We start from the raw sequence: 7277 nt of genomic DNA, 5'->3' as shown, positions 1-7277 counted from the left end.
CCGCCGCCGCCGCCTCCGCCTCCGCCTCCGCCGCCGCTGTCAACAGACATCGCGGATCCCTCAGCTGATCAGCCGGGCGGGGCCAGCAGCGTCCGTGCCCTGCGATTGGCTGGCGGTGTCGCCCACCGAACGCGGCGGCTAGAGCGGAACCCCGAGCGGCCATCGAGAGGGGGAGTGTGGGGGCTGGCGGAGTGTGCGCAGACGGCTGGCTGTGGGTCTGAGCGCCATTTTTGGTGATGGCCAGGACGACTTCGACTATTGAGAGCTCGGCGGTCGGCGCCATGTTAAGTCAGGGCAAAAGGGATGGAGTTACTTAGGGGTCGGGCGTCCGAAACAAATCCTCAAAGCTGTGTTGGACGTGCGCGTGGTTTTGAAGTGCTCGAAGCGCAGTCAGCCTGTCTAATGGCGAGATCTGCGAGATAAACCCGCACTTCCGGATGTCGATTTCCACCGGCCGGGGAGCACTGACCCGGAAGTCGGCTAATGCGCCGGGAGGATTGAGCGAGCGAAAGCAGCTGCGTCGGTGAGCGGCCGCATTCCCTGCTCGTCGCCTGTGACTCAGCAGGTGGCGGGGCTGGAGCGCGGGGGCTCTCCCGGCGCTTTCCCGGGCGGCGGGGGCAGGCACACGTCCGTCCGTGCGCCCACGGAAGTGCATGCTTGGGAGGGAGCCTCTCCGTCCGGGGACTGTACTGCATACGCCTTTGTGGCCTTAAATTTCACACGGTGTGTAATTATTACCTTTTCTCATCGAATACCCTTTTTCTTTAAATAAGGAAAGCGAGTATCCTCCTTCTGAGATTGTTATTCCCCGCCGTTTTGTGAAGCTCTGAGATCTCTGGACTTGCTCTCGGAACCAGGGCCTCGCCCTATCAGTCTACGCAGGCTGGGATGCAGCCGCGCCAAAGGCACAGCCCCAGCCTTCTTGCGCGACAGGTGTCAGGACCGCTGGGACAGAGGAGGCGGTCAGGCCAAAGGTACCCGTCCACTTAGCCTTAGCGCAGCGCCTCTCTCCTGCCTCGGATTCCAGACATAGCAAAGGCCAGAATTAAAAATTCCTCTTAAGAAATTTGGTTTAGGGGCGCCTGGGTGGCTTAGTCCATTAAGCGTCTGCCTTTGGCTCTGGTCATGATCCTGGAGACCTGGGATCGAGGCGTATGGGGTTCCCTGCTCAGCGGGGAACCTGCTTCTCCCTCTGCCGCTCCCCCTGCTCCTGCCCTTTCTCTCTCTCTCTAATAAATAAATAAAATCTTAAAAGAAAAAAATAAGAAATTTGGTTTAGGTGGAAAAACGCAGCCCCTTATTGGACTCTTTGGGTATTGGAGACAGTATGTGTCTGGCTAAGCAGGACTTTTTGTTCAAGAACACAGCTGTTCCAGCCCCAGCAGCATCTCAGCTTTCCACGAAGAACTGGACATTGCGCTGAGCAGGGAAACGCTTACCAAGCCCTGATTCTAGACACTCTGATCGCTCTCTGATTCCAGTAGAACACATCGACTGTGGGTTATGTCACCAGGACTTACTAATTCCTTCCAATGATGTAATGCTATCCTGCACAAAACATATTGAGGTCTGTAATGATTACTCATTACTTGTACTTCTGTTTTGAGGATGTAATCCAGGAAAATGAAGGGGGTTTTCATCTTAAGTTTACTTGAATCATCAGAGAAAGTCTTACTGACTTGTTTAACATATTTCTTTGCTTCAGCGAATATATACAAGTATGTAAAAAAAGGATTCAGCATTCAAAAATAAAAATGTGGTATCAAAACCTACCCACAGATGGGTGGGGCTTTTCCAAAGGGAAGAGGGTAGGTGGACGTCTATGCAGAAACAGGAGCAACAGGGGACATGTCAGCTAATATCTGGAGAGGGCAAAATGTTCCTCTAAAACCCCACTGGTCTCCAGAGGACATCCCTCACGACAGCATAACCTCTTCCGGGCAGGACCTTATTTAAACACCACATGAAGTAAAAGTTTCTTGTCACCTAGAACATATTTCAGCTTTGAACTGCTATGATGTTGAGGCCAAACAGAAAATCTTGTCATTACAATGGAATGTAATTGCAGTTTGGAAACACCTCTTATAATATTACAGGAAAATGCATCTAGAAAGGTCCCACCTGGAAAATCATGGATATTCCTCAAACCTTGCACACTTGTTCATGAGACAGCAAGCTTCCTCTGCTCCATGGCATCCAACCCAAAAAGCAGGGCCACTGGGGTGGAGCGATGGGCAGGTAACTGAAAGTAAGCACAGGTTCCAAAAGCAAAGTATTGCAGCTAAAAATCATGCTCAAAAGATAAAGCCACAGAACCCATGAAAATCAGAGCCAGGGCTGATACTTGAAATAAAAAACAAGATGGGAAATGAGAAATGCTTCCCCTTCTCTGCTTCTCTGCCCCCCCCCCATTTTCTTTTGTGCTCTGTGCCAACCCTTCATCTGAAGGAATCCCCATGGGAAGTGTGGGGAGAATGAGTATGTGCAAAACCATGGGAACAGAAGACCCTTCTTTTGCCTGGAGACAGAACTCATTTCACTGCGTGAGAGTGAGTGAAAATGTGCCCTAGTGTTGATCTGTCTAACCAGGACTTCAGGTTCTGGTATTATATTATAAAATAAAATATTATAAATCTATTATAAAATAAAGCCACAAATGTTTGGTGTGTGAAACGATATTTTACTTACCCCATAGGTCAAAGACAGATCTTTTAATACGGCTAGAGGGATAGACTTGTTAATATCTGTGTCAGATTTTTTTTTAATTTTTATTTATTTTTTAAAGATCTTATTTATTTATTTGACAGAGAGAGACAACCAGCGAGAGAGGGAACACAAGCAGGGGGAGTGGGAGAGGAAGAAGCAGGCTTCTAGCGGAGGAGCCTGATGTGGGGCTCGATCCCAGAGCACCGGGAAGACGCCCTGAGCCGAAGGCAGCTGCTTAACGACTGCGCCACCCAGGAGCCCCATGTGTCAGAGTTTTTTAAGAAAAAGTGCAATCAAAACAATGTAGACAGATAAATGTTACACAGAAAAAAGCACTCATGGAGTTAAAATTTGCTACTGTTTTTGGACATTATGTAAACTTTATTTTCAAGGAAAAACATTTTCTGGGGCTCCTGGGTGGCTCAGTTGGTTGAGCGACTGCCTTTGGCTCAGGTCAAGATCCTGGAGTCCAAGGATCAAATTCCGCATCAGGCTTCCCACTCAATGAGGAGTTTGCTTCTCCCTCTGCCCTCCCCCCTCTCATGCTCTCTTTCTCTCTCATTCTCTCTCTCTCAAATAAATAAAATCTTTTTTAAAAAATATTTTCTAATTTCAAATATTCATTTGAAATTAGAAAATTTTAGAAACTAATGAATTAGGGAAAAAATGAAAAATTACCTCACTTTCTATGGATAAGAATTTTCCTGCAGCAATCTCTCCCTCTAGTTTCGAGGACACTTGGGAAACTCCTGTTTTTTGCTTTTTTCCACTTTACATTGGATTGTGAGCCTTTTCAATGCTCTGAAATGTCTATGAAACATACATCTTAAGAGCTGCCTAATATTCCACTGGAAGAATGTACAGTAATTTAACGATTCCCTTACTGTGCCTGGCTGGCTCAGTCGGCAGAGCCTGCAACTCTTGGTGTTGAGCTTGAGTTCAGCCCCATGCTGGGTATAGAGATTACTTAAAAATAAAATCATTAAAAAAATAAAGATGCTTTGTTTAAAAAAAATTCCTTTACTGTGTGGCATTTAGGATGTTCCCAAATTGTCAGTATAATAAACGATGTTCCATCAAATTTTTCATATGAGGTCTTTGAATGCATGCTGGTTTAAGTCTTTAGGACTTTTAGAAAAGCACCTACCAAGTACTTAATATTAGGCTTTTGTTAGAAAATGTTTTTAAGGGCGCCTGGGTGGCTCAGTGGGTTAAGTGTCTTCCTTCAGCTCAGGTTGTGATCTCAGGGTCCTGGGATCCAGCCCCGCCTCCGCCTCTGGCTCCCTGGTCAGCCCGGAGCCTGCTTCTCCCTCTCCTTCTGCCCCTCCCCTACCATGCTCGCTCGCTCTCTTAAATAATGTTTCAAAAATTGATGTTTCTCATTGAGATTATATAGTTGTTTTGTGCAGAGTTCTTTGCTTAAAAAGATGAAACTAGAAGGTGCCTGGGTGACTTAGTGGGTTGGGCTGCCTACTCTGTTTCGTCTTGGGTTATGTCTCGTGGGTGGTGGCATGGAGCCTCACGTTGGGCTTCCTGCTCATGGGGGAGCCTGCTTGAAGATCCTCTCCCTCTGCCCCTGACCCTGCTCACACACTCTCTCTCTGAAATAAAATCTTTTAAAATAAATAAAAAGATGAAACGAGATGACTTTACATGGTTAATTTCAGTTTCAAGCACTAATTTGTATTCATGTTAGTAATCTAAGAGGAAACATGGCTATAAAAATTCCACCTTCTTTATGACTCACAGCGTGCTTACAAGTTAGTTTAATATGCTCATATCTGGAATAACTTAAGAAAGTGACAAGCAAAATAATTTCCAGGATGGCAGCTATGGTGACTGGCTTCCATGAAAGTTCATAAAAATAGGTCAGGCAGAATGTCAACTAGCTGAAAGAGTAATATTTCAAACAACGAGAGGCATCAAAGGTTCGATATAGCCGAAACAAGGCATCATCCGTAGGAATCCCAGCTTAGCCACCATGAGAGAACCATGCCCCTGTGACAAATCTCCAGTGAATTGTACTGCTTGAGGAAGGGTCAGAGGTCGGCCTCTTTATGGCGGTGGTTGGCCGGCAGTGTCAGAAATTGTGGTTTGGGGCACCTTCGATTAGACCACCTGTTTTCCAGGTCTGTTTCCAAGGTAAGGGACTAACAGAACACAACTCAGCAATAAAAAAGGAACAAACAATACGACATCATGAATAAATCCCAAAACGAGTACAATGAGATCCCAGAAAAAGAAAAATCTAGTGTATGATTCCACATATCTAAAAATCTGTAAGATGGGGCGCTTAGGTGGCACAGTAGGTGGAGGGCCCAACTCTCGGTTTCAGCTCAGGTCCTGACCCTGCCTCAGGCCGCTCACTCGGTGCAGTCTGTTAGTCCTCTATCCCTCCCCCTCTTCCCTTTGCTTAGCTCGCCAGCGCACTCTCTCTCTCTCTGTGTCTCTCAAATAAATACACCTTTTTTTTCTTTTTACGATTTTATTTGATAAAGAGAGCACAGGCTGGGGGAGCAGCAGGCAGAGGGAGAGGGAAAAGCAGTCTCCCTGCTAAGCAGGGAGCCCGATGTGGAACTCAGTCCCAGGACCCTGAGATCATGACCTGAGCTGAAATGCTTCAGTTTCACAGACTGAGCCGCCCGGGTGCCCCCAGAGTCCCTATTTTAAAGATTATCAAGAAATCGCCTCCTTATTCTACAGAGACACCTGCTGTTATCAGCACACTCGTCTGCCCTGGAATGCCACTGCCATCATAACTACTGAACATGGTATGCTATCTCTAATCAGTTTAATAAAAATAAGCTGAAAGTAGCCATTTTCCCAAACACACCAAGTTTCAACATTCACCAACATTGATTTACCAAAAAATGTATTACTATCAATAACAGACTTTCATTGTTAGCTATACTTCAATAAAAATGTTAAAATAATAAAAACGAACAAAAAGTAGATTTTCTTTTAAAGATTTATTTTTCATTTCAGAGAGAGTGAGAGCATGCATGGGGGGTGCTGCAGGAGGAGGAGAGAGTCTCAAGCAGACTTCCTACTAAGCACAGGGGGTGGGCTCAATCTCACAATCCTGAGATCATGGCCTGAGCTGAAATTGAGTTAGACACTTAGCGGAGTAATCACCCAGGCTGAAAAGTAGATTTTAAAGTAATTCCATAATTGGATAGGATTTTTTAAACATTGAGGATGACCAGAAAGTTTTAGTTAAATAGATTCTATTTTGTTTTAATGGAACCATTAGAAAGATTGCTGTTTGTTGAATGTCAGGGCAGGTTGGTCTTCTAGTGAATATAATATAGTTTTTTTTTTTTTATAAATGTATACTTCGTCATTAGTATCCCAAATCTAATTATAAACTTAGGTGGAAAATGAGATAAAGTCACAAAAGTAACCAAAAGCAGGAAAACATTAATCTGTTGAAAGGGCAGAATCAGGAAAACCACTGGGAGGCTACCTGCTGTAACAGAGAGTGGATATTCCTGCGAACGTGCAATAGTTAAAGAGAACATGACACTCTGAGCGACCAGCCACACTGAGGAAGAATACACAGGCTACGAAAGCAAGGCCACAGAGGATCCAGATAAAAGCGAGATACCATGGCAGCATAGACTTACTCTTACAGGGAAGCCACGGAGAACTGGGTTTTGATAGGGGGACTTATATTTCACAGAGTTTAGTTATTACTGATGTATATCCTTACAATTAATTTAAACTAGTCTACTCTTTTATAAAAGCCATTTTAAAGATGTTCACATGCCACCTCTTGCCTTGAACCTCCCAGCTAGCCACTCCAGCCCATCCTATAAGAAAAGCCCATTCATCCTTCAAGAAGCACAAAAGCTCTCCTTTAAGATTAGGGATGAAATAACACACAGAAAAATTTAGAAATAAGTGCATTAGGGGCGCCTGGGCGGCTCGGTCGTTAAGCGTCTGCCTTCGGCTCAGGGCGTGATCCCGGTGTTCTGGGATCGAGCCCCACATCGGGCTCCTCCGCTGGGAGCCTGCTTTTTCCTCTCCCGCTCCCCCTCCTTGTGTTCCCTCTCTCACTGGCTGTCTCTCTCTGTCAAATAAATAAATTTAAAAAAAAAAAAGAAATAAGTGCATTAATCAACTGCTGTATTTTTTAAAAAATGTACAATTGTGTCACATGCCCTCTAGAAATAAAAAACCTGCTGAATTTCTTGCCATGGGGAGATAGTATATTTCAAAAATTGTAGGTGAGAGTAAAAATAAATAAAAATATAAACTAGATGTTATATATTTTAAACTTGGCGGCACACGTTCTTACGTGTAAATTACAAACTAAGGGAGAAAAATGGGGCAAAAGTCACAAAACCACACGGAAAACAAAGGCAACCACACAAATGACCCAACTGCCGGATAAAGCGGATGAAGGAAGCCAGCTAGCTACTAAAGGAGCCGGCTCCGACAGGAATTCGCATTCCGAGAAACTGCGGTGCCGGGAGAGAGCCCGAGGGAGCAGGGAACCGGAGAGGGTTGCGCGCGGGAGGGTGGGCGCGCGCGCCCTCCGCCCGGAGGCCTGGGAGAGACTCCGGTGC

General features: G+C 45.4%; 1 long non-coding RNA gene across 1 annotated transcript; it reads left to right on the top strand.

Annotated features, from left to right (window-relative positions):
* Window positions 1–6: 6 nt before the first annotated feature.
* On the top strand, window positions 7–2372 carry LOC117795186. The gene is made up of 2 exons (XR_004619043.1): window positions 7–523; window positions 774–2372. It is a non-coding gene; the product is annotated as an uncharacterized LOC117795186 (long non-coding RNA).
* Window positions 2373–7277: the final 4905 nt, after the last annotated feature.

Source organism: Ailuropoda melanoleuca, chromosome 12 (assembly GCF_002007445.2).
Source record: "Ailuropoda melanoleuca isolate Jingjing chromosome 12, ASM200744v2, whole genome shotgun sequence".
Classification (NCBI taxonomy): domain Eukaryota; kingdom Metazoa; phylum Chordata; class Mammalia; order Carnivora; family Ursidae; genus Ailuropoda; species Ailuropoda melanoleuca.
Note: the sequence above shows the minus strand (reverse complement) of the source record. Positions and strands in the feature narration are given on the sequence as shown.